Consider the following 26,588-nt stretch of genomic DNA (forward strand, 5'->3'; position numbering starts at 1 on the left):
CACTGCTACAGCTAATTATTCGAATGAAATATTAGCACTGAAGAGCTAATCACCTATATATAGGGAGTGGCTAAACATAAGGTGACTGCGATCACGAAAACCATGTCCCTCATGTCAAAATTCTTTTGGTTTTCTTTTAAACTTTTAAGGAGTTATGATCTTGGATTATCCCTAGATTTCATAGACTGTTATTTACTTACTGGATGAAGTGCCAATTTTCTTGCTGTTTCGCTAGTGTTCTCCGATAGTGATGTGAATGTTGCATGGCAAAAATGGTGATATCTATGAGGCCATACTCGTAAGAAATTAGCGAAAATTACGGAGGTCTTTTAAAGGCAGAAGTATTTCACGTATTTCGATTGTTTTGATCAATCTTTGCATATTGTACAACAAAAGTACCATCAACATGCTATTGATTTTGAATTCTTGAAACTTATTTTCAAGTTATTGATTGTACAATCGAGAAGATCCATGCAGGAAATTTTTCAAGATATGCAGTTACTAGGCTGATCTCCAGAAAGCAAATATTACACGACACTCTATCACAAAATTAGCACTTTCTAAAAAAAAAAAAAAAAAAAAAATGACATTAGAGTGCCCTTTGTGCAGAACATTCATAAACCATACCTCAACGAGCCCTGCGGGGCTACTCACCCCTTTCCCTCAGTACGCTATGGTTTATGAAGTAACAGTGCAGAATTGGAGATATAATTACAAGATTGGGAAAGTTACTAAAAGATACAAAAATAACTTAGTCTGCAAAGAGTGAACTGTATCTGAAACATGCTTCGATATTTTTATTTATGAAAAGAAAAAAATGAAAACTTTCAGTTTTACGTCCCACCATTATGTCGGTGATGATGAGAAATGAAATGGTGGAATGAAGAAAGAAAGGAAACCGGACAATCCCCTAGAAAACCCACGAGCACGATGTTTGTTCACCACAAATTGCACACGGCGCGAGCTGGGATTGAACCAGGGACCCCAGGCACCGGACGTGAAATCTCTAACACTGAGCCAGTGCGCCTCTCTCATTTATGAAAAGAATTTACATTATGAGTTGATATAATGAAGTGGAGTGAAAATATGTTTGATTTAATTTTTAAAAAAAATACTATAAATAAAACAGTAAATAAAATATAGTGCACCTGCTTCTGTGTATGTTTCGTTAACATTTTTATTTGTACATTTTACGTAATATGAAATGCACTTTTTATTATTGCCATATTCTTCCAAAGTGAAATATGATAACACCACAATAAAGAAGAAGGGGACTAATTTTTAGAATGTAACCCAACCTAATATTAATCGAAAATAGCGAACTTGCATATTTATTTATTTCCAATTTTAGGAAATGCCTGACCACTATTTAAAATTCGTGCTTTTTGGCCACTTAGCAGAAGTTCGTTTGTATGATTTGTATTGTAACTTTGGCCTATGTTTAGCTATAGGGGTCCAGCTTTAATTCAGGAAAGGAAGAGGAAATTTCGCTTTTTAATGTTAGTATAGCTTAGGTTCGATTATGGTACCCTAACTTAGGTTGCCTTAGGTTAGGGCTGTTTAGTTGCATATTTCTATTCTCTTATGTGTGCCTGTAGTAGGGATCCAGAGATTTATAAAAAGAAATAGAATAGGAGACGAACTTCCCGTTTTTGAGAATTAACTATCTAGGATGTTAAAAAGTAGGTAACAAAGTGACTTTGAGATAGTTAATGAGTCATTCAAGAAGTAAACAAAGCGTACCTGTATTCCTCTCTCCTGCTGTTTGTTTTGATGAGTTGCGCGTTTCAAATGTTTGATGCGACCTCAGCAAATGCAACTGCCTCTACGCACATTGATGTAGGTGGCGACAGCAGTACTGAGGAAGAAGGCAAGAACAGAAGAAGTGAACAAGACAAGATGGCGAGAAGTGGTCCACATGTATCTCAAGTTGTAAGAAGTCCAATGTTTATCTGTCTCTTCTATGATAGTTAATCAGTGATAATTTTGTGTACATACAGTGTTCAATATTATATTAGAAATCATCACTTGCTTTATGTGCCGACGGCCGTCACTGCAGAGAGTTTTAACGTGGGATTCTCAAATTGTTTTTTAGTAACATTTTTTATGAAGAAAAAAGTACATTATTCTTCACATGTTACGAATTATTATTTCAGGTCAATAAAATGCAAACAGCATACCACGTTTTGAATTTTGCAACTTCGTAACGCTAAGCATTTCTATGCTCGTAACTAGGTCATTCTAGACATCAATATTTAGAGTGGTTTATATTTCTTGGTCAAAATTACCGACCGATACTTCCCGTATGGGGAAAAATTACCGGAAACAATACACACCATTTCATTGGACATCTGGCCTCCATTCTTTGAAAAAAGAAAAAAAAAAGTATTCCCTCGCAACGTGGTTTCGCAACTTTCTGTCGGAAGGTGCTCACATATACCCACCAACGATTTGAGGTATGTGAATATGAATGCTTCCTGGTCCTTATTCTCTTTTTCGTTGCATTCCTGAAATTTGTCCTTGTACTTAAGGTGTTTTCCTACGAATATCTGCTTTTATATCGTATGGGAAGAATAGTGTGCCCTTGTACTTAATTATGACTGTGTGGGGGGACTTGAAAACATATCGTATGTCCCGTGCACGTGGATACCTCTTACTGTTGCACTACCTACCAAAATTATTCTATTTTATGTGCAAGTGGTAATACAACACATAAGAAACGCAGATCAGGCTGTATCCATGTTTGAGTGTGAACACAACATGAACTGAGTTTGTTCTGTGTTCTATTACCACTTGCACATGATATAGAATGATTTCTGTAGGTAGTACAACAGTAAGACGTAACCACATGCACGGGAGATGAAAAGTAGTTGTTGTATACAATTACTTTATAAAATTTAGAAGAGAAATTTTTAATAATATTTCAATAGAGTCAAGATGGAAATAACATGCGCATCTACTGAACCTCCAGTCTTTGTTATCTTTAGGATAAAAAACTAGTTATTTGATAAAATTCCTACAAGTGTGTTCTTACAAATGGAGAAAAATTAGAACAGGTATATAGGGTAAATGGGTAGTTAAAATCGAACGTATGGAGTGTGAGTCTAAACTGGTTCAGGAAAAACCTGGAAATAAAATCGGGAAAGATTGCAATATTTTAACAGTGGCAGACAGCCACGGTGGAGGTATTGCAGAAAGAATCAAGGAAAGAAATAAAAACAAAAATGTATTTGGTCTTGTGAAACCAGGTGCCAGTGCCAGTAAACTAATAAAACCAGCTCTCATAACTGGGGAAATCAAGCTTGATAAGGATGCTATTGTCATAATTGTGGAGTCAAATGATGTTGCAACAAACGAGGAGAGGAACTTAATGAGCACCCTGCGAACAACTTTACCAACTCTCACACATGCAATGTAATAGCCACTACGTTACCGCATCGCCACGATCTCATAGACTCTTTCATATTGAACAAAGAAGTACATGAAACAGACACTAAAATTAGAACATTTGCAATCGATTTAGAAATGTGAAGATTCTTAATATTAGGAAACATCAAAGACACTATCACACGAGACACGGTCAGCGTCTTAATTGTACCGGTAAAAACTCCCTCGCCGACGACTTAACCGATCTACCATCAACAATAGAGCCCACGAAGGCTCCTATAACATTACCGTTTCGTGTAAATTCCTCTGAAGCGGATCAAGTAAAGGAATTGACTCCTCGGAACAACAACAGCAATATGCAAGTGGTTAGTAACAATAACAGTAATAACCGAAACATACGTCGAAGTGACCATAGTGAGATACCGGCTAAAAAGACAGTTCACAAAGAAAACGAGGATGAAACAACAAGTGACAATAGTGAAATAACTCCCACAGGTGTCATTCTGTCAGACAAGATCGCGAGTGTTGTCGAAAATCAACAAGCGTCAAAAGTTGAGAATGGAATTAAAAAATGTTCAAGTGGAAATGAATCGACCTTGCAAACTAGAAAATCGGCAAGGTGTAAAAAACCAAATACCTTAAAAGACGATTTTTTATGGTGATTGAAAAACCGGGTGAGTTAGTAATATACCATCAGAATGTGCAAGGGTTTACGATTGATAAAAGAAATATGTTGGAAGTGTTAAAAAGTGACACAGAGGATAATGTAAATTTAATACTTTTAACTGAGGACTGGTTGAATTCAGATGAGCTGAGTGTAACTAACCTTCACGGCTTTAATCTAATTGCTAGTTACAGTAGTTCTGTTAAGAATAGAGGGCGTCTTATATTTATGTGAAAACAGGTTTAGAAAGTAAGGTCGTAACTAAATTTAATTATCTAAATATAGAAAAGCATTTTGAATCATGTGTAGAAGAAATACCGTATATGAAATAAATTATTTTGTGTGTATATAGAACATCAGACGGCGACATTAATGTTTTCTTGAAAAAATTAGAAATTATCCCTGAATCTTATAATAAAACGGGTAAGCAAGTTGCCGTAGTAGGTGACATTAATATTGACTTTTTAGAACCAAAAATAAATGGCTAGCTTGAGATTATGTTGCAAGCATATAATTTAACCAGGTTCTCTAGAAAATAAAACAGTGCAACAGATCAAATTTTACACAATACCGATCGACTTGCCCGTAATGTTCAGGTACTAAACAGTGGGTTCTCAGACCATGAGGCGCAGATTTTTACGGTAATGTTAAAAGGTAACGAGATTACTAACCATACAGTACATAAACACGGTACTAGATTATTAACGAAAAGAAACTTTAATGACTCGAGCATACAACAACGAGCATACTGTCGTTTATTCAACGAAACTTGGGAGAAGGCATATACGGCTAATAACATGAATCAAGTGTGGGATCGCTTTCACAATATCTTTGTAAATTATTTCAACGAAGCGTGTCCAAAATATATATATATATTCTATTCCTACATCTAGACCCTATTGTAAACGCCTTCAATAATTATTACACAGGTTTATATAAGCAGCACGTTTCTAATGATAAATCGCATCCAAACATTTGCAAGATAAACACAAGTATCGGTACCGTGTTTTTACGCCCCACCTCAGCAAGAGAGGTACATAATATAATAATGCCATTGAACTCATTGGTCTTCTGGTCTGGATGAAATACCACTGCCATAATCAAAAAATGCAGCATTCACATCTCGGAACCATTGTCCTACGTCATCAATATGTGCTTTCAGGCATGTATCTTTCCTGAGAAATTAAAATATGCCAAAGTTAAACCGCTATATAAGAATGGGGACAATACAAAAATCGAAAATTACAGAGCAATTTCCTTGTCTTCTTTTTCAGAAATTTATAAACAAAGACTTTCTCAACCAAATTATACCATTCCTATCTAAGCATAATATAATTTCACTTCACAGATCGGGTTTCAAAACTGCAAATCAACTGAAATTGCTATCTATAATTATATCAATGAGGTCACGGATGTCCTGGACAAAGGCCAAAAAAAGGCACGTGATTGTATCTAGTTTTATCCAAAGCTTTTGATTCTGTCCCTCATAACATTCTTATCCATAAACTTAACAGTTACGGTCTAAGAGGAGTCGTTAACTCATAGATTAAATCTTATTTGCAAAATCGCACACAAGCTGTTGAAATATCTTTTACGTCACACACAGCTGAATCAGAAACTTATAAATCTCAATTTAGAAGCATCTCTACCGGCGTCCCTCAGGGTTCGATAGTAGGACCCATAATATTTTTGTTATACTTAAATGATTTGCCACATGACGTATGATTAGCAAAGACAATTTGTACACAGATGACACAAGCCTAACAATAGCAGGTACAAGCTATGATATTGTCTCCGATAAAATTTACGAGACAACTCCTAGTTTAGAAAACTGGTTTGCCCAAAACAAACTAAAATTAAACAGAGACAAATCTAAGGCTCTAAATTTCCATCACATTCGAAAAAGCAATGAGTAGAAATTGATATAATGTTAAGTAGTCATAAAATCATGTACTCAAACTCAATCTAATATTTAGGACTCTGACTAAATCACAATTTCTCCTGGGTAACTCACATATTTTCACTAACCCGAAAACTCAATAAAATGCTCTATGCATTAAAATCAATCAAAAATGTTTTACAACGAGACACGATTCGTAGTTATAATTTCGGGCTCTTTCAGTCTTTACTTACATATGGCATAATCTTCTGGGGAAATTCTCGAAAAAGTAATATGTTACTTGTAATTCAAAAAAGGCTTTCAAGAACTATAGCAGGGACCAAAATAAACTACACATGTAGGCCAATATTTAAGGAATTTAAAATCTTGCCTTTACCCTCTCTTTACATATTTCGACTGCTGCTCCTTGTCAAAAACAATATTGACATATTTAACACACCATCAATACATAAATATGATACCAGGCGTAAGGATAAAATCCCCAGCAAACAGCACTGCACTAAGTTATATTCATATTCATATTTATTTGCCTGTTCGTAGCTTACAATATGCACAGGCGTACTAAACGTGGGTGCCATGGGTGCCTTGGCACCCCCATTACGCAAACCTTTTTTATGTAGAATTATTACAAACTGAGAACAGATTACATGTCAATTATTTCCCGTCTGCACGTGTGGCGCGCGTCGCCGACGCAGCGTCGGGTGCAATGACGCTATCTTTTCTTAGGGGAAAGGGGGGTAGGACGACATTCAATATGGTGGTATTTTAGATCTGGCACTCACATTCCCAATGTCCTGCGCATGCTAGTGACAATATAAGGAAAATCCCCAATTAAGCATTACAGTTGTCAGATACGGTTTACATCCTCTATATTTTATAAGTAAGATATGTTTCCACAGGGTAATATTTTTCTTTCTAACAATAATTGCAACAGAGTATTTCTGAATATCCGTTTTTCGTTAATGTCTTTATACTTTGTTGGTAATTTGTTATATAATTTTATACAATTCATATATACAGTTTTGCTAAAATTTGCATAGTTCTGCTGGATAATATACATATTACAATTCTGCCTAGTATTGTATGAGTGAATCGTATTAGCTAATGTAAATAGATCCTTGTGTTGGATTATATACATAATTGTGCGATATATATATAAACTAGGTAATGTCAATAATTTATATTTTTTAAAAACATTTTACATGAGGATCGTTCAGGCATACTACACATTATTCTATTTTTTTTTTTTTTTTTCTTATTCGGAATGTACTAGCACTTATTCTCGAATTCCCCCAAATGTAACACCATAGTTTATTTTTGAAAAACCCTTGCTATAACATAAGGACATGATAGCTTCCTTGCACAAACTACCTTGCAACCTACGGAATGCAAAGTACAGTGAACTGAGTTTAGTATTAATGTATTCAACATGAGTATTCCATATTAAATCTTCATCAACAAATACTCCTAGAAATTTAATAGATGGTGTTTGACATAATTCTACAGTGTCTACAGTTATTGGTACAAGTTCATTTCTTTGGGCCGGGAATCGAAATTTAAAAATGTTAGCTTTTCCTAAATTCATAGTTAATTTATTTATGTTTAACCAACTAATAATTTTTGTTAGCGTCTTTGTAGTGAGTCTTTCTGCTTAATTTACTGAGTCTCCACTGACAATAACATTTATGTCATCAGCATACAATGTTGACTTCACACAGCCTAGACAGTTAACCAAATCATTAATATATACAACAAACAAAATAGGACCCTATGAGGATATGAAAGGAATTCTATGTTTATGGGTACCATATTGTACAATAAACTTCCTCAGTATATCCGAAGGACAGAACAAAAGGAAAGTTAATGAAAACATATCTTATGCAGCACTGTCTTTATTCTGTAAATGAATTTTGTCTATTGATAGTTTTGGAAATATATATTGTTTTGTACTGCTTTTACATCGTAGATGTAGCACAGTAGTTTAATTTAATAGGTATGTATTTGTCATTACTATTAGTGCTTTAGTGGCCACCTAGCACAGGTTAATTGGTTTTAAATGACGCTAAAATGAACCTTTACCGGAGAATGCAAGAAGAAACCGCGAAAATGATTGCTGAAAGTACAAACAGTGAAACCACAAAGAAATATTTTTTTAAATGGATTTCTGTGTGGATCCGTATAGTAAAGCTACAGGACAATCCATTTACTTCAATTTGTTTTTCCTGTAAATCCTCTATTTTAATGTACTCCTGGACCGTTTTAGCTAAACATAGCTCTATGTTTTATTATTATCATTATTATTATTGACTCACTATTGTCTCACTAATCGTGAAAGAATTTTCTATTTAACAATTATTTCTGGTGGATCGCGTGAATTTCATGCATGCGAAATAAAAATTGTCATGTGCCCCAGTGGGAGATACTCTAGAGGACAATGAGAAGAACTGTCAGAAATAATAGATCTAAGCGTGAGACACCAACCTGATTTATAAATATTTATAAATTCACACTGGTACATCGTGAATTACTGAAGGGAAGTTACAAACAATGTTACTTGTCTTGTCGTAGACCATTATCAGTCAAATAGGTTGGTGCACCAGATCGCTAGTCATGTGTACTACTATTGCAAAATGGTCAAATGTCTACCTCACACGGAGGATTTATGATTCAGAAGCAAAATTGAATAAAATACAGGACACAATTGGGAATAAAGGACAAAATCAGGCAAAAGGTTAAAATCGGGAAATAAGTTTAGACAGTGAAAGAGACTGAAAGCCAAGTTGAACAGGGCAAAAAGTAGAGGAAGTTGGGAAGTAAAAAATCAAAAAGAAGAAGTATAAAAAAGAAGGAGATGTATGTATTTATAAATGTAACAGAAAGTGTAATTGTAATGTTGGTGTATGGGATGTAGGTGTATGTAATGTAATGTAGCTGTAGGTAATGTAGGAAGTCCCACTTAACTCTCTTCCTCACAGAGAATACCACACACCAGGCACTCCCCGTAACGGACACTAACGAACTCCCAACAATATCACTGGGATAGGGTCTCCTAGACGCAGGGTGCCAGTACCATGTAACTTGTTTGGTCCCGATAGAACACTGTGCAATAATTTGCGTCAAGGCTACGCTAATCTTACGATAATCTGCCAAATAGTTATAATAACATTTACGCAGCCTAAAATAAAAACATGTTTTCATAAATACCATGCTCTATTTAAACTTCAATTTCACCGTACAAATTTTTCGGTATCAATAGATGATTATCTGAAAAGAGTGGGGTTTGCGTAATTGTTTGCGTAAAGGCAACGCTAATCTTGTGATAATCTGTAATAATTACATTTATGTCGTCTAAAGTTTTTTTTTAAAAAAAACATGTTTTTATCAATATCATGCTCTATTTAAACTTCAATTTTACCGTATAAATTTTTCAATGTCAATACAAGATTCTCTGAAAAGACAGTGGGGACCTTCAGTAATTATTTGCGGAAAAACAACTATAATATTGCGATAATTTGCATAATAGTTATAACAACATTTACATTGCCCAAAATAAAAACACGTTTTCATCAATATCATGTTTTATTTAAACTTCAATTTCTCCGTATATAGTTTTTGGTGTCATAGATTTTTTCTAAAGACAGCGGACACATTCAGAAACGGTTTGCGTCAACGCAAAGATAATCTTGCAATAATAGGCATTGTAGTTACAAAGGCCTTATGCAGAGTCGTTCTGAAGAATGATTGGTGCCATACTAAAGGGTTCGACTAACATATGTTTCTAGCAGTCGTCAGGCTTTTGGTATGATGCTAATCATACGTCAAAACGCTGTGCGTAAGGCGGAATTACATTTTGTTTTTGTGTGTGTTACGTTACTGCAGGGGCGGATCCAGGACGGATTTTTGGGTGGGCGGTCGATTGCAATACTGCTGTTTAGAGCTACTTCTAAGAGCTCCAAACTTAGGGATGGGTTTTATTTTTATTAAAAAAAATAAATAAGGTTCCTATTCTGGGAAGCAATCGCCTCCCTGAATCCGGCTCTGCGTTACTGTACGCAGAACATTTTGAAGATTGGTACGGAATGAACCTCAGCATGAATAAGTTACATACGATCATCTTTTTAACCTGATGAGGCCTTATGCAGAGCGGTCGTTTTGACGTATGATTTGCGTCATACTAAATTACTGACTACTCCAGGTAACATATGTTTGTCGATCGCTTTAGTATTGCACTAATGACGCGTCAGAACGACTCTGCATGAGGCCCATGGTCTTCAGTTGTCATGAATATTTCTTATTACTATCGGGAAACCCATCAACTGAGCAATAATACTAAAGTTAAAAATAACAAATTGAAAATTGTTATACATGTTCTAAATTAGTGTTAATGCATCATTCAATGCAATTTAATAATAATACTGCATTAAAAACCCGATCAAACCGTTTGATGTCACTAGCATCAAAATTCAACGTGACTCGCCGTCAAGGGCGCCGATTCTGAGGGCCCTGGGCTCTCAAATGCTCATGTGGGTCCCATGTATTTTTATGAATATGCAATATTTTACATACCTTGAATTTTATTTGTCACAGAAATTTCATGTATGCTTTCTTAAACCCTTGTCTGTAATCAAACACACATATGAATGCTCCCCTCCGCAAAGTTACAGAGAAATCGGCGCCCTTGCTCACCGTGACTTCAGTCCAATATAAATTTTAAAAAAAAACACACACACATATCTGATGCAAATTATTCATATAATCGTAAATGGTAGACATGAGAAGGTCACCATTTCTACACTAATATCTACTACTTTGAGATACCCAAGTGCAAGTGTAAATACTAACCGGGTATCTAAATTAGGTGATGATATAGTGATGGGCAAACCCAATCACCTCAGAGATCGCCGCTCAATAGTTCGCTCACTAAAATGAATCAGTTCATTTGAACGGCTCAGTCACTCACTTATATTTTTTTGCAAAGGGGGAGGGGGCGGGGGAACTAAAAAAATAAAATTGTACTATCAGACTAAATGCATTATATAAAACATTTAAAAGATGTAACTCCAATTTTAAATTGCAAGCATACTGCTATTAACAAACTTAACTTTCCAAAAATCATACAAAGTTACAATTTTAGACTAATGCAAATTATAGGGTCTAATTAACAAATGTAATATACCCAAAAATGCAATTCAGATACAAAATACACATACAAATTAGACTAAATAAAAGCACTGTTAATAAGTGTGAAAATACATCACAAATAAAAAAAAAACTATATGCAAATTACAGCCTAAACGAATCAAAATACACAATGCAATATATTACAACTTTAAACTCAATACCAAAAAAAATATAATATTATTACATCGAGAGAAACTAATTTTTTTTTCTAAAACTGTTGATTACCACTCCCCCTTAGAACACACATTTCAATCGAAGTAACGAGTTCCCCGTGGCTAAGCGGTTTGCATACGCGCCTTTGGTGTGGCAGATTCCCGGTGGTTCGGGTTCCACGTTAATAAGTAAGTGCACATTTCATTTAACCTTGCTGCTGAAATGAAATATTTTATTTTAACGTCCCACGCATATCCCCTGTAGGCTAAGGGGGACGATGATTAAAGCAACTGAATGACGATGGAAGAATTAGTGGAAGGAGAAAGTGGGAGGAAACGGGAGTACCCCGAGAAAACTAAAAGACACGATGTTGTCCACCACAAACTTACTTGGCCGGGAATCGAACTTGGGACGTCACGCACCAGAGGTAAGCGCTTTACTATTGAGCTACGGTGCATCTCTACTGAAAAGAATGTTAAACTCAAAATCAAATCAAATCAGGCCTGTAGCCAGCCCCAAAAATGTAGGGGGCCCGGTAGAAGTTAGGGAGAGCGATCCAACTATATTATAGTTCATCACCATATTATAGGTCATTTGCAAGCCTACTGTGAAAATTTTAGTTGGGACAGTAAAAATTTAGAGATGGCCCGGCTCCCTTGCCGCCCCTGCATCCGGGCCTGAATCAAATCAAAGTAACACAATAAAAACTGAATTCAAAGTGTGTGTTACTATATCCAAAAATACATTTTCAAAGATTCAACTGCTTTCACGTGATGTGATTACAAGATTCTTATCATTCTTGTCATAATAGATTTATTGTGTCAATAATATAATATTGCAATTTAAGAACTGTTTTAAGTACAGAAAACATTAACAGTGGCATCGGTCCCATCCATTCCAACCCTGTGTGCTTCCATATAACCCAGTTATTTTGTAGATGCAACTTACGGCAAATACGTTTTGAATTTTGTACATCACAGCCTTAGGAATTTCCATATATGTATTATACAAGTATCCAGTACTGTGGTTCGAAAAAACACATTTTTTTTTTGAAAATGGCTTACAGCGAGCGCTATTTTTTTTGGGGGGGGGGCGAAATTGGCTTAATAAGATGCGTGCAAAATTTTAACTCGATCTGTGAAAGTCTTGAGGTGCCGCATTGGACCTAAAGCTTGAAAAAATTGGGAAAAAAGTACTTTTGGTGAAAATTTTGAAGAATAGAAATTTTTGTCCGGTGATACCATTTTGCATGTTGGGTACCTCTAAATGATACAAACTAGGCAACAAATAATATTAATAAGCATTGCAGGGTCTCTATAGGAATACCTTAAATCGAAGGTTTTCCCGAAATCTGCTTAATATAAACAAAATGTGTGTATATTTATTACGTTTCTTTTTCTGATCAAAACAAAGCACATTCATTTTGACAACTCGTGCGGTTTATAATGCTTCGTCTGCAGCTCTCCTCTTATTTTCGAAAAAGAACATAGTTGTAAGGGCCTGACCTTATCGCGTTTTTGATTATCCTCAATGAGGGGCCCCAAAGCTCGAGCTCAATGGCCTAAGGGGTACTTAGACCACCCCGCCTAAATTTTGGCAGGGGTACATAGGACCTCCCCCCTTAAATTTTGGAAATTGCCAAAGCTTAAAATTTGATATGGTAGCCTAGGACTATATTATGTACCTCGATCAGTATTGGGGGTTATCTCGTTCCCTTTCATGGGTAAAAAATTGCCAAAAGTCAAACTTCGAGGATTTTGATCTAATTTATCTCCTTTGATGAGGTCTTATTACTCTATATGGTTATATGAGCATATACAGGGGTTCATTCCCTTTCATAAGACATGGATATGTTGATGCACCCTTATAAATTTGGGAGGAGTACCTTGGCCCACACCTTAAATTTTGGAAAGTGTCCAATTTAAACATTTGGTATAATAGTATCGGGCACTAGTATGTATCACTATAAATTTGAGTGGTCCACCTCGTTCCCTTTTAGGGGTGCCAAATTGCCAATATATAAACGTAAGCAATACGTTGTACCACATGTTTTGTTCTCGGGCCATTTATCCCCTTTGATGAGGTCCTATTACCTTATATGGTTATATGGTCATGTATAGGGGTCCATTTCCAATCATAAGACATAGGTACACTCATGTCCAAAGTTATTGTCGCGTGTCTATAAATATGCTGTTGTACAAATATAGTTTGATAACGAATTCGCCCTTTATTTCTTATAATGTTAGTGTGTGTAAAATCAGCAAAGACATGTATGTCATAAATTTCATGTCAAAAGAGCAGTAAATAAGAACAACAAAACGAAAATAAAACTTTCTTGTCCATTTAGCAACATTTTGTTTTACTCATTCTAATTTTCGTATTTATAATTCTTTTCCTATGAAATTTACCACAAATATACATTTCTCGATTATACACATAGTATCAGTATTAAAAGTACCCTGCAAAATTGTTATCAAATTATATTCTGACAAGAAGACAGTTATAGATATGCGACAATTATTTTGGACATGAGTGTACATTTATGCACTTCTTTAAAATTTTTGGGAGAGGTATATTGATTCACCCCTTCAATTTTGGAAATTTACTAATTTAAGCATTCGGTATTATAGCACAGGACCTTAATATGTATCATGTAGGGAGCGATGCCCCATAGCGTTAGTACGAATTAGTTAAGAGGTAGTTTGGCCCAGGGATTGAATTACCTATTGAAATTTTGCTTATGCTTACTCAGGGGCCAGGGAATGCATAGAATCACTCAGGACACATAAGATCACCTTGGGGGGGCGTATAGGACCTCGTTCCCTTTGATGAGTATAAAAATATCAATTTCGGAAGTTTTTTTTAAATTTAACCTATTATTTTTCACGAGACTTTTTCGTTATATAATTGAATACAATGGTTCACTTCTTAAATTAGTGAGTCATCTTGTTCCCTTTGATGAGTACAGTGGCGGCAATGAGAACCTCGCAGACCCTGCGGCGCAGGGGGGGCCCGGACCTGAGGGGGCCCCTACAAAGTAGATCACCAAGGCGCCTTTTACACGTCATTTCCCCAATAATTTTAATACATTTTCAAAGTGTTTCTCCACAGCCTATAACTAATAACAATTTCACTAAATTAAATAATGAAGTAATCATTAAAATTAAATAATAAAGTATGAGTGTGAACATGAATGTCAGGTTGATCTTTGCGATTTTCCAAATTTTATTTTCCACTGTAACATTTGTATATTGAAATGTTTTGTAGGTAGAGACAAATAGCGGTCCGGGCGTGTCTTTTCTCTTTCGCCAATTTTATTATAAAATTTCTATGTACAATGTCTTTAATTTTCAAAGAGTAATTAATAGTGTATTTCCTCCTAATTGACCAGATGAAGGAGATTGGTGTTCTGCGGATGCCACTTCAGCTCATGACAGCGTTCAGAACACTTGCTAGGTTATAGGTGAGATTTATGGGAAACCCCCTCAGCTCATGCAGCCTTGTAAGGATTTTAGTTATAGTTAGGATCCCTACTCCAGTGCGACATAGGGCTTAGGAAAGATGTACCCCTAGTCCAGTGTGACCTCGGAGCAAGTAATGGTTAGTCGGTCAGTGGTCAAACTGATGCCGGGTTCCTCCGTGGTTCCTCTTTTATTTTTCCTCTTCGGGTGGTTCGTCCTCTTTCGGATCCTTTCGTGTGGTCCATGTCCTTTCGGTTTTCTTCGTGTCTTCCTCTTTAGTGTAACATCTGCTTTCGTAAATAATGGCACGTGTCGTTATACATGTGTTTTTGTTGTAATGTGGGAATCCTTACAATATTATTTATATTAGTCTATTATGCCATATTTTCGTTATCGTGTAACTTAGACTACAATAACCGTGTATTAAAATAAATTATAACGTATTTCAATAAATTATTATATTAGTCTATTCTGCCATATTTTCGTTATCATGTAACTTAGACTACAATAACCGTGTATTACAATAAATTATAACGTATTTCAATAAATGATTATGTTCACTGGAAATATCTACCAAGAAAACAATTCGAGATATTGCAACTTGTTAATTGAAGAAGACAGTTGCTTATTGAATAGTTTGCCGGACTTGACTACTGACTTACAGCTGTAGCTCACACTTCCTGTCACAACTGCTGCAGCAGACAGTTTTTCAAAATTAAAAATTATCAAGAATTATTTACGGAGCATCGGAACAGAAGGTAGATTGCGTGTGCTTGCCATTTTGAGCATCGACCATGAAAAAGAAAACGCATAAAATTATAGACAAATTCTTGCTCCTGAAGAACCGAAGGTTATCGTGTAAACAGTTCTTAAAACTTTAGTGTTCTATTCCATCCCAAGTGAAATATAATGATAATGATGCTTACAATACCTCTCCTTAGTTTTATTTTTATGTGTATTTCGTGTTTCGGTATGACGATAGAAGAAGAGTTTCCATTCCGTTTTATTCTAGGCAATGAAAGTACTATATTTTACGCTAGTACACAAAAATATTCTACATTAATTTTTCTTCTGTGTGGAATGTAGTTAAAATATAATCCCGGATAACTGAAACCCGAATTATCCAAAATCGTAAATAAAAAAAAAACAAAATACATGTACTGTAGTGCACGGGAATAATCTAGAGGACGGAGGGACGCTAGGGTATGCCTAATCCATATGCTATAAAGATAAACTATTATAGTACTAACTACATATAGATGTACCCTAAAAATGTTCATTTAACTTACAAAAACTAAAACCTGAACCACTGGCGTAACAGACATTAAGTTCTGAGCTAATGCCATATATTAACGACTGATGGATCTATGACCACGTGAGTAACGAACAGGTGGTCAGCCAATTGCGTCACCCTCTCCCAACAGGCGTATCACTCCCCAGTTTTCCTCACGACACTGGGCAGATGCCAAAAGTTTAAAGTACTCCAGCGGAGGATTGAACCCGGGATTACGTGGATATGAATTCAACTAATGAATGAGCAAATTCAAGACCAAGACCAAGACCGGGGTGGTCTTGATCTTGGTCTTGGACTTGCACATCCAGTCTTGATCTTGGTCTTGCACTGAAACCCTTGGTCTTGGTCTTGGTCTTGCTTGCAAGAGTCTTGCAAGTCTTGCATTTAAGAAATCTTATGCTTTTCTTAGGTAAATTTTACTTTGCATATAAGGGATAACTCTACAATGCCCCAATAATAACGGAAATACAATGTATGTTTCTAAATGTAATATAGTTTTACCTTCGTGTAAGTATGGTGATAGTATAGAACAGGGATGCAAATAACCACTCGCCCGGGCCGAGTGGTTCATCGGTGCGGGCGACTATTTAATATCATATCGAAGGCAAGTAAATGATTTCTATTGTGGGATGTGGGCTAGTAGCTCTTTTATTGGGCGAGTAAAATTTTGTTGCTTATTTGCATAGGTGATGACCTTTATTTTTTTTAAATGTACTCACGCTTCATTATTTATAAGATAAATCACAACGTTTCGGAATCTGTTTATATTTTTTAACAGATCCAATACTCCACTAGTTCCCAAACTGGTGAGGCTACCCCTGACACGCAAGAAAGATAATCAATACGGCATAAATTAATGGAATACAATGTATTGCAAAATCATTTTTACACTCTAAAGGCGTCAGATTTATCTTTTCAACCACGATTAGCTAATCTTTCTATTAAACGAACTTCCAATTAAATATTGAGATTTTGTTTTATTGATTCCAGTATGTACTCTATGGGGCAGAAACATGGACATTACGCAACAGCGATGAAAAAATTGCAGGCTTTCGAAGCATGGGCATGTAGAAGAAAGAAGAGTATTATCTGTGTTGAACACAAAACGAATGGGATCTTAGAAATATCAGCAGTAGGGAAAAAAGAAGAATTTTAGATATTGTTAAGAGAAGGAAGAGGAACTGTTTGGGATATTTGCTGAGGAGGAACTGTATTATGAGAGACGTGCTAGAGGGTATTGTGTAAGGAAGGAGGGGGAGAGAGCGAAGGAGACTAGTTGAAGGAAGGTATTAAAACAGAAAATTGCTACATCAAGACGAAGACACTAGCTGAGGATCACCATACGTCGAAGCTTCTCAGTTGCAGCAAGTAATCTGCCAGTAATAGCAGAATAGCTATGATGATGATGATGATGATGATGATAATGATGATGATATGTTCAGCAATATTGACTAAAAAAGATAGAGAGAAAATTAAATTAATAATGATTATAATCAAACATCTTAATATTTTAGAATAATTTTAGTGAAAACTGAAAACGACTCAACTGTCTATGTCTTTTGTGTAAACTCAATTTATATAAATACTTCTGACCTGTATTAGAAATACAAAATAACGGCATCAAACTCCCAGTTATTTGAAGTCTCACTTGTGAATATGGATTACTAACTACTTCCGTCAGTTGATATATACTCCCCTCCCCTCCTCCTCCTCTAGGTTCTACCATCAAAGTGAAACTCTTAAAAAAACTTTCCAGTCATGTTAAAAATTTGATTGAGATCGGTTGGATGGTTCAAGAGTTATTAAGTCACAAACTTAGTCACTTTTATTTTTATTTATATTGATTTTTGTATAGCTCTCCCTTCCTCTTCTTCCCTACGTTGCTCCGTCAAAGTGAACTGACAAATAACATTCTAGGCTTGAACCTCATCTATGTTAAAATTTAGATCGAGATTAGTAGTTTGGTTCAAGAGTGATTAAGACTTATTTATTATTTTATAACTCCCCCTTCTTCCTCCCCTAAGTTTTAGCGTCAAAGTGAAATGATTAAAACACTCCCAGGCCCAAACTTCATCTATGTTGAAGATTTGATCGAGATCGGTCAGGTGGTTCAAGAGATTAGGAGTCACAAATATAGTCACTTTCAATTTTATAATAAAGATTTATTGTTGTAATATAATGTTATAGCACTCAATCCTCAATGTGTCGTATAGCTAGGGAGGAGGACGGTGGCCAGCCCAAAAATATAGGGGTGGGGGGCCGGCTGAAGTTAGGGGGGTCCGATCCAACCACATTATAGTTCATTTGCAAATCCACCGTGAATATTTTAGAGGGGCCGGCCCCCTAGACCTCCCTAAATAAGGAGGCTAAAAGTTATATTGATAAACAATTATTCAACGTGTAAGCATCCGCCCATGAAATCAAACTTGCGGTCACATGTAAGAAGTTTCTGTCAATGTCGTAAAAACGTTATTTCGATATTAATTTTTTGAACACACTTTAAAAATTTCAAACTGATGCTTGAGTCTCGGAACCAAGGCCATACCCATGTAGTCGGCATCTATGGTGTACGGAATTAGCGATTTTCAATGCTACATTTCTCTTTAGTTTTGGAAGAAGAATACCACTAATATGCGTTGAAATGAAATGAAGTATCTAGTTTAACGTCCCTCGTTATGCACCAAGGCTAAGGGAGACAGTGATGATGAGAAATGACTGAAACGGTGGAATGAAAAGTAGGAGGAAACGGAGAAACGGCAAGAAATTCCACACACATGGTGTTTGTCCACCAATAAAGCTCACATGGCGCAAGATGACACCTCTGTAGCTTGAAAATGAGCAATATCTACAGAAAACGCGAACAACCAATTTAGAAACGACATACTGTAGCTATATGCTACAGGGGCAGATCGACTCACACGGATTGCATGTACTATTGGGAACACATTCACTTCAGTAGCATTACTGAAGCCAAGAAATCCACCCACTTCTTTTTTACATTCTATGAAAAGACACTCAAGTAGTGCCGGTACTTGTGCAAGACTCTAGTGCAAGAGTCTTGGTCTTGGTCTTGGGCTTGGGCTTGGTCTTGCAGGTATGGTCTTGCATCGGGATTCCTGGTCTTGGTCTTGGTCTTGCATGCAAGACTCTTGCAAAAACTGCAAGACTTGTTACCAACTCATAAAGTATATGTTCCATTGAGTTTTTGTGTAGACGAACTACAGTCATGTATAAACCATCTGTAAGCTTACAATCTCTCTCCTTGGAGAAAATTTTAGACACGTTGGAGAAAGTATACATTTTTTATTTTGATTTATCTCAAAAGGAAACAGAAGATGCGCCGCTTGTAAAGAAGGTACACTAAATCGTGTTGGAGCGAATCAAGTACGTAAGAGTAAGATATCTGGTGAGGAAGTGCTTGAAGACGAAAATGAGGAGCAGTCTATTCTCGGTTCGGTTGATTATTTACCTCTGCATGATGATTGAGCTCCAAGTCACTGCAGGTATCCAGAATATACAAGACGTTAAGTATTCGGTGCCAGAAATGTAAAATGCATCCTTGTCTATAAAAGGACAGAAACTTTTTGTTAAAATTCCATATGAAACCGATAGGATACGTTGAATCTAAAACAAAAGTTACTACTGTATACGCTAGATCACTTCAATTGTATTGCTTTATTGGATTTTTTTTCTGCACGAGTACTATTTTTATTCGAAATATGACCATCTCTTGCATATAAAAGAGTATGATGTTAATAAGCAAAGGAATATTGTAATCCTATTATAATTAAAAATATTCTCTTTGGCGGATAATATTCTCAATACTTAATGTCAACAAGTGGGTACAGATAAGTGGCCACATCAATTCTTGCGGTACAAAATTCGCGAGTAAGGCAACCCAACTAACGCCCGCTTCAAGATTAGTTACGCCTGGTAGAGCAGTTAGAACAGCAGCATGAAGTTGCCCGCACCCGCTTAAACAACAACTCGTGAAGAGTGTTTTCGTGCAGAAGTGAAGCAAAAAGTCCAGGCTGACGAAATGAGAAAAGGTAGTGTTTGCATACTTGTGGTCACAGTACACAGCACCGTACCAGAAAAAAATATATGGACAACTAAGGCACCGATGAGAAGATAATGGCTAAGGGGATTTAAATAATCTTATAATTACCTCAAATGAGTAATTACATAAACAAGTTAACTTACTTCAAGTGACTATACAAATATGCGTGTCAAATAATATACGGATAGATTATGCGGTATATGTATTAGGTTATTTTCTTTAAGTAAACACAAAAGCTTGCGCTGAATTAGAAACTATTAACAGTAGTACTACCTGCAAATCAATTAAAGTATGGATGGATCATTCAGAGGAAAAACCCAACCCACAATGAAAATTTTAGGGTCTAACATCCTGAGCTCCTAGTATCCGGCGCCAGTTTGATACGTAAGGTTAATTCAAAAGAAGAATTTGCCGATTTCATTATTCGTTAAATGACTTCTCAAAATGCTAAATATTGGAATGCAGTAATTTATTTGTAAATATTAAAGATGGAAAATTCAATAACACTCAAACAAGTTGGAGAACTTATCCGTACTAAGCGTATTTTAGCGTAGGTTGCAAATATAACGGAAGGTTCCTGTTTTGCATATTTGTGAAAATTTATATATTGAGACACAAGGAGAAAAAATACATTATAGTATCAATAAAAAACAATACAAAAATGCACGAAATTAAAGGCTAATATCAAGTATAAAACCATTAACGGAATAAACTTTGTAACTCGTTTTCTCAATTTATTTTTTCCCTTTATTTTCAGGATTGCAACATAAGTGAAATACTCCAATGGAGGTTAACTTTCATGAAGCAGCATCCAACTGGAGATTAGCCTTCTAAAGTATACCTTTGAAAAATAGTAAATGGCGAGGGTAAGAATCGAACCCGAACCGGTGGGTTAAGAAACCAGAAAGCTAACCCCTTATCTAAAGCGTTACTTATTCTGAGTCGCCTAAATAAAGAACTGTTTTTCCGCTCAAAACAGTAGCTTGTTAATAGTCAAATTGACTGTCAAGACACTAATATGTAATTTGAGAACTTGGATGACATTATATCATTGTATTCACTAAATTATCAAGATTAAAGATTTTTTGAAAACAAAACACAAAACTCCTTTATTTTGAATCAAATACAGCGCCTATATTATACTCATAAACAATTTAAGACAAATCAATTATCGCGTGATAATCGTGGTTTAGTGGTCAAAGCGCCCGACCAGTAATCTGATGGGAATCGAATCGGATCCACGAACGAGCAGCATTTATTTTACATTAGGATTTTTGACGGCGATTGATCGGCAGATGACATATCTTCAGATTTTAATTATCTTCAGATATTTGAATACTGAGATATTTGAAAACCTGAACAAAAAATCTTCAGGGAAAATAATAATATTAATGATAATAATTACAACTATCTCACATAAAATTAGAAGGCTTAAAATTAAGGTTTAACATCACAACCAGGAATGCAACATTTGGCAAGAATATTTCGATTCTCTTTTGTGTTGCCTACGAGAAAAGGGATTTCTCATCTCGTTTCTAAAACAATACAAACGAAATTCAGACGAGAATTAACATTTTGTATTCGAGACATGGCACAGTTAACTCAAATTATTGTCTCGCTTTACAGATGAGAATCAATACGAGAGGAAATGTAAATATTTCTCGTTTAATATCAATTTTCGAAATAGTGTATGTCCCTCTTTTAAGTAACAATCCCATTGTAGATTGAATCTTATACGCTATTATGTTACTTGGTATTTCGGAGCTCACTGAATCTATTATGGTCTGTGAAGGTATTTTTTTTAGCAATGCCTTTATGATTCCTTCTGCATATCCAAAAATTTAGTTTATTATATGGCTCACTGTTGACTGTATTTTTATCACTGTTATTTTCCTTAAAACATACAGTAGAAACTTTAGTGGAACGATCTCGTTTAAAATTTTCATAGTTGCGGAGGTGATTTCCTGGATGTCCGGACACCTTCCTGAAATCCCGAATTATCTGCAGTTGTGCCTGAGTTTATGGCAACGTTAAAAACTTAAATATCAATATTATTATTATTATTATTCTTAGTAGTAGTAGTAGTATTATTGCTGACGTTTTGTGAATTTAATGGTTCACCTGTTGCAAAAAGTTTGAGCATTCCCTTTATAGTTGTTTTAGTAGTATTCCGCTAAACCCGGGAATTTGTCTGAGTGTATCTATCCCATATCCCGCCCAGTGGGCATTCCCACAGTGATCAAATTCCGTGTGTACAGGCTTCTCGGGGTTCTGTATCCTCTTACATTCCTTATGCTACTATTCTTTCATTCTCATCATCGACGTCGCCTTTAGCAAAGACGTCATAACCATGGAGGGTAGAACTTACAAACTTCTCTTTGGGCTCTTATGATTCCAGTAGCACTACTTTCTACACGAAATTTAACTTTATACATTTCGTTTACCATTTAGCTAGTTATAGAGACGTACGCAGGGGATATGTCTAGGTGGTTTTGGTGGTCTTCAATCCTGATTATTTGTAAACTTTTGGCTAATGTTAGGGGTGATTTTACAGATTTTAATACAATCTGTCCTCATACGGAATTTGTCTTCTATATTATTATTAATAATAATAAGAATAATAATAACGATAACAATAAAGACTTCAGGCCTCAATATTGGGTCCTATGTCAATCTAAATAAGCATATTGAAGTTAATAGGAAAAGAAAGGAGGGTTAAGAGATACTTTCGAAATATCAGTGTCTAAGATTGAACCAGTGAGCAGAAAGAAGGTGTCAGCTTCTTGACAATATTAATATCGAAATTACGGATGCCTAAACAGAAACAAAGTAGCATTTGTGTTCATGACGATACATAGTAACACGATATCTTTGGATAAATGAATTCGGATTATGTATGCGTTATATTGACATCTTAGCAAACTATACATAGTAACATAGAAACGAATAGTTCCTGTTTACAAATTTTGGTTGAACAGATACACTGAGCGTGTTGGAAATGACGAACGAAAATACTATTATATTTTCTAGCAGTATGAGCAATACTGGAAGACGTTCGGAATAATTGCTAGGAAACAATATCCTTTTAGACACATTTATGGCTCATAAAAGGCTATAAACATGACTCTTAGGTATACGTGGATTGTTTGCTAAACACGTTAACTTCTCATACAGTACGAATGAAGGTTATAGACAGACGTGTGACGTCATATTGCTAGTATTTCCCCTGTGAATACAGTTGATGTAAGTTCCCTTACCTCCTGCAGCGGGGATCGGGCCGAACCTCTGAATTACAAAACGAATGCTCATGCCAGTACGCTAAGACTGCTCTGTCAATTAAGAATCATAAAACACTTGTGTACGTAGCATATTTCACACGTTTACGATAACGACGAAACACACTGATTTTCGTCATGATAAAACAGTATGGTCAAGAGACTTCAAATTTATATTAGGAAAATAATTAGACATAGAAATACATAAGGACATACATGAGAAACAGGTTTTAAGATTAGCTCGAACCGTTAGCTAGAACCTGATGTCTCAGAAGAATTTCGTTTCTGATTTACCGAACGTATTTCATAACTTGTCAATATTATATTTAGTAATTCTCGTTTTAGTCATTTTCAATACCCTTGAACGACAGGGCAGAACACAGATACATTGAAGACATATACAATTTCAAAGGATCTCCCAGTGGGAATCGAACACGGGACCGCGAGCACTGAACTATCTGAGGCAGTTATGCCATGGGTCAATGAAAACTTGATCCAGTGCGACCCGTGACCCAATCTGACCAACCACCCACCATGACCCAATCTGTACCACCGCCCACCTTGACACAGCACCAACCGTGACCCACCACCCATCATGACCTACTCTGCCCCAACCCCTCTGACACACTACCCACTGACCAGCTCCAATCCACCCCCCACGAAAACACATCGTCATCAACAGTGACTCATGTTCGACGGTCTCTTCTCTATTGACTAGAGATTATACTTGTAATAAAACCAGAATGTGAAATTCTAAGCAATCGGAGTTTGAATTTCTATGGCCAATTGCTAAAGCACCGCGATGTAATTTATCTATTGCAATGATTCAAAAACTTCTTTTTACTAGTACTTAACTCATCTGAAAGATCTCAGGCTGTGTGTCTTGAAAGCCATATAATAGTATAAGTCTTATTTTTATTATTGTAATTACAAATATCAATATCAAAAATGCCAGAAGTTCTTTTTTTCACTTACCAGGGATGATATCGAAACTGCACCTTGAATTAGGGGACATTCTATATATTTCCTGATAGGACTTCTCGAGCAAGTTCCAAAACAGGTCTTCGTTTCGTGCCCGGAAGTGACCCCTCCTTTGCAGGGGCTAAAATATTTAGAAAATTTTAACCTATTTTCTATTACAGGTGTACATAAAGTGCGTTGTTAACCCTAAAAGTTAAAACCTATGCTAAAACGCCAAAACACCTGTTTCATCATTGTAAAAGCATAATTTAACGAAGTGAAAATATTTGCCCCAGGGCCCCCGCAGGGTCCCAGGTGGGCTTCAACTCAAAATTTGCAATTGTAAACAGGGGCAAGTAGCATATCGTTTGAAACCCAGTGTTAAAACAAAAACGATAACAGAAGACTCACAGCTCTAATCAAACTCTGTGCAAAATGGCGGAAGATTCAAAATTTGAAAACAGTCTGTAGCTAACAGTGCATGGCCACCACTAGAATTCCAAAACGCTGAAACAGGTGTTTAAATTCTAAAACACGTGTTTCATTATTTGAAAAGTGTTATCGAAATGATATTGTTTATTCCAGGGTCCCAGGTGGGGTCCAACTCAAAATTTGCAATAGAAAACTGTCCTGACTTACATCCACGAACAATCACTCCACTTCCTATGGACAGCCATTCGATTTGGGATATATTTTTTACAGAAAGGTGATGGTGAAACATACCCACAAGCATGTTGGGAATGAAGGACTTGAAGGCAAGCTGGACATGACAAATCGGCATTCCAGTGCTCGCTTGTATGGGGTAACACGAAATCATTTGGAATCACCCAGATTCCAAGATATGATCAAGTACGCTTTCGGGAAATGTGAATACATCGACCTTCCTGACGATTTTAGTTACCAGTCAGTGAGACACTTGTCTTTCAGTTTCCACACAAAGGATCCAGCTTTCTCGACATGTTCGATTCCGGACGACGAACACTGCATGGAGAAGAGTTTTATTCAGTGCAGTTGGTGTCTGCAACCACTGTGCTTTTTATCACTTCTTTATGAACAACAAAATAACCGCACCCCTCCATGAGACACTCAAGCCTCACGAGACACTCAAGCCACACCGTAGAGTGATCGTCATGCATATGGCCCTCATACCTGCATAACAAAGATAAAGTCCTGGCAGATACCACGTTGCTACGACCGTGGCGTGTGACTTAAGCGGTTATCATACATAGACCAGAACAAAACCCAAGCTTCAGCAAACAACATTCGACGGAGCCGTGTTTTCTACACTGCTTCTACCAGACCGGCCGTCGGAAAGTTGAAAAGCGATAGTTTATAAATGATATACTTCTTGAACCCTTTCCAAATTAAAACTTCGAGGTAGACTCCGCGTGGAACCCTACGAAGGTCCTGGGGCAAATATTTTCATTTCGATAAATTGCACGTTCTAAATATTGTAATACGTGTTTTATAATTTTGACACCTGTTTCACCGTTTTGGAATTCTAGTGGTGGCCATGAACTGTTAGCTGCAGACTGTTTTCAAATTTTGAATCTTCCGCCATTTCACACAGAGTTTGCATTGAGCTGTGAAACTTCTGTTATCGTTTATGTTTTAACACTAGCTTTCAAACGATATGCTACTTGTCCCTCTTTTAAATTCCAAATTTTGAGTTGGACCCCACCTGGGACCCTGCGGGGACCCTGGGTTAAACATTATCCTTTCGATAAATAGTACTTTTCAAATAATGAAACACATGTTTTAGAATTTTGACACATGTTTTACCGGTTTGGAATTCTAGTGGTGGCCCTGCACTGTTAGCTACAGACTGTTTTCAAATTTTGAATCTTCCGCCATTTCACACAGAGTTTGCATTGAGCTGTGAAACTTCTGTTATCGTTTTTGTTTTAACACTAGCTTTCAAACGATATGCTATTTGCCCCTCTTTTCAATTGCACATTTTGAGTTGGACCCCACTGGGACCCTGAGGGGACCCTGGGGCAAATATTTTTACTTCGTTAAGTTATGCTTTTACAATGATGAAACAGGTGTTTTGGCGTTTTAGCATAGGTTTCAACTTTTAGGGTTAACAACGTACTTTATGTACACCTGCTATAGAAAATAGGTAAAAATGTTCTCTATATTTTAGCCCCTGCAAAGGCGGGGTCACTTCCGGGCTCGAAACGAAGACCTGTTTTGGAACTTGATCGAGAAGTCCTATCAGGTAATATATAGAATGTCTACCAATTCAAGGTG

General features: G+C 36.3%; 1 protein-coding gene across 1 annotated transcript in view; it reads right to left on the minus strand.

Moving 5' to 3' along the window:
* The window catches only part of LOC145675674 (uncharacterized), a 35,206-nt gene extending 26,672 nt beyond the window's left edge, over window positions 1-8,534 (minus strand). Inside the window, exon 1 of the mRNA XM_081746263.1 lies at window positions 8,433-8,534. The gene's annotated coding sequence lies outside the window, so the exon portion shown is untranslated. The remainder of the gene's footprint in view (window positions 1-8,432) is intronic.
* Between the last annotated feature and the right edge of the window lie 18,054 nt (window positions 8,535-26,588).

This window comes from Thermobia domestica, chromosome 18 (assembly GCF_964235325.1).
Source record: "Thermobia domestica chromosome 18, izTheDome1.hap1.1, whole genome shotgun sequence".
In the NCBI taxonomy this organism is placed as follows: Eukaryota; Metazoa; Arthropoda; class Insecta; order Zygentoma; family Lepismatidae; genus Thermobia; species Thermobia domestica.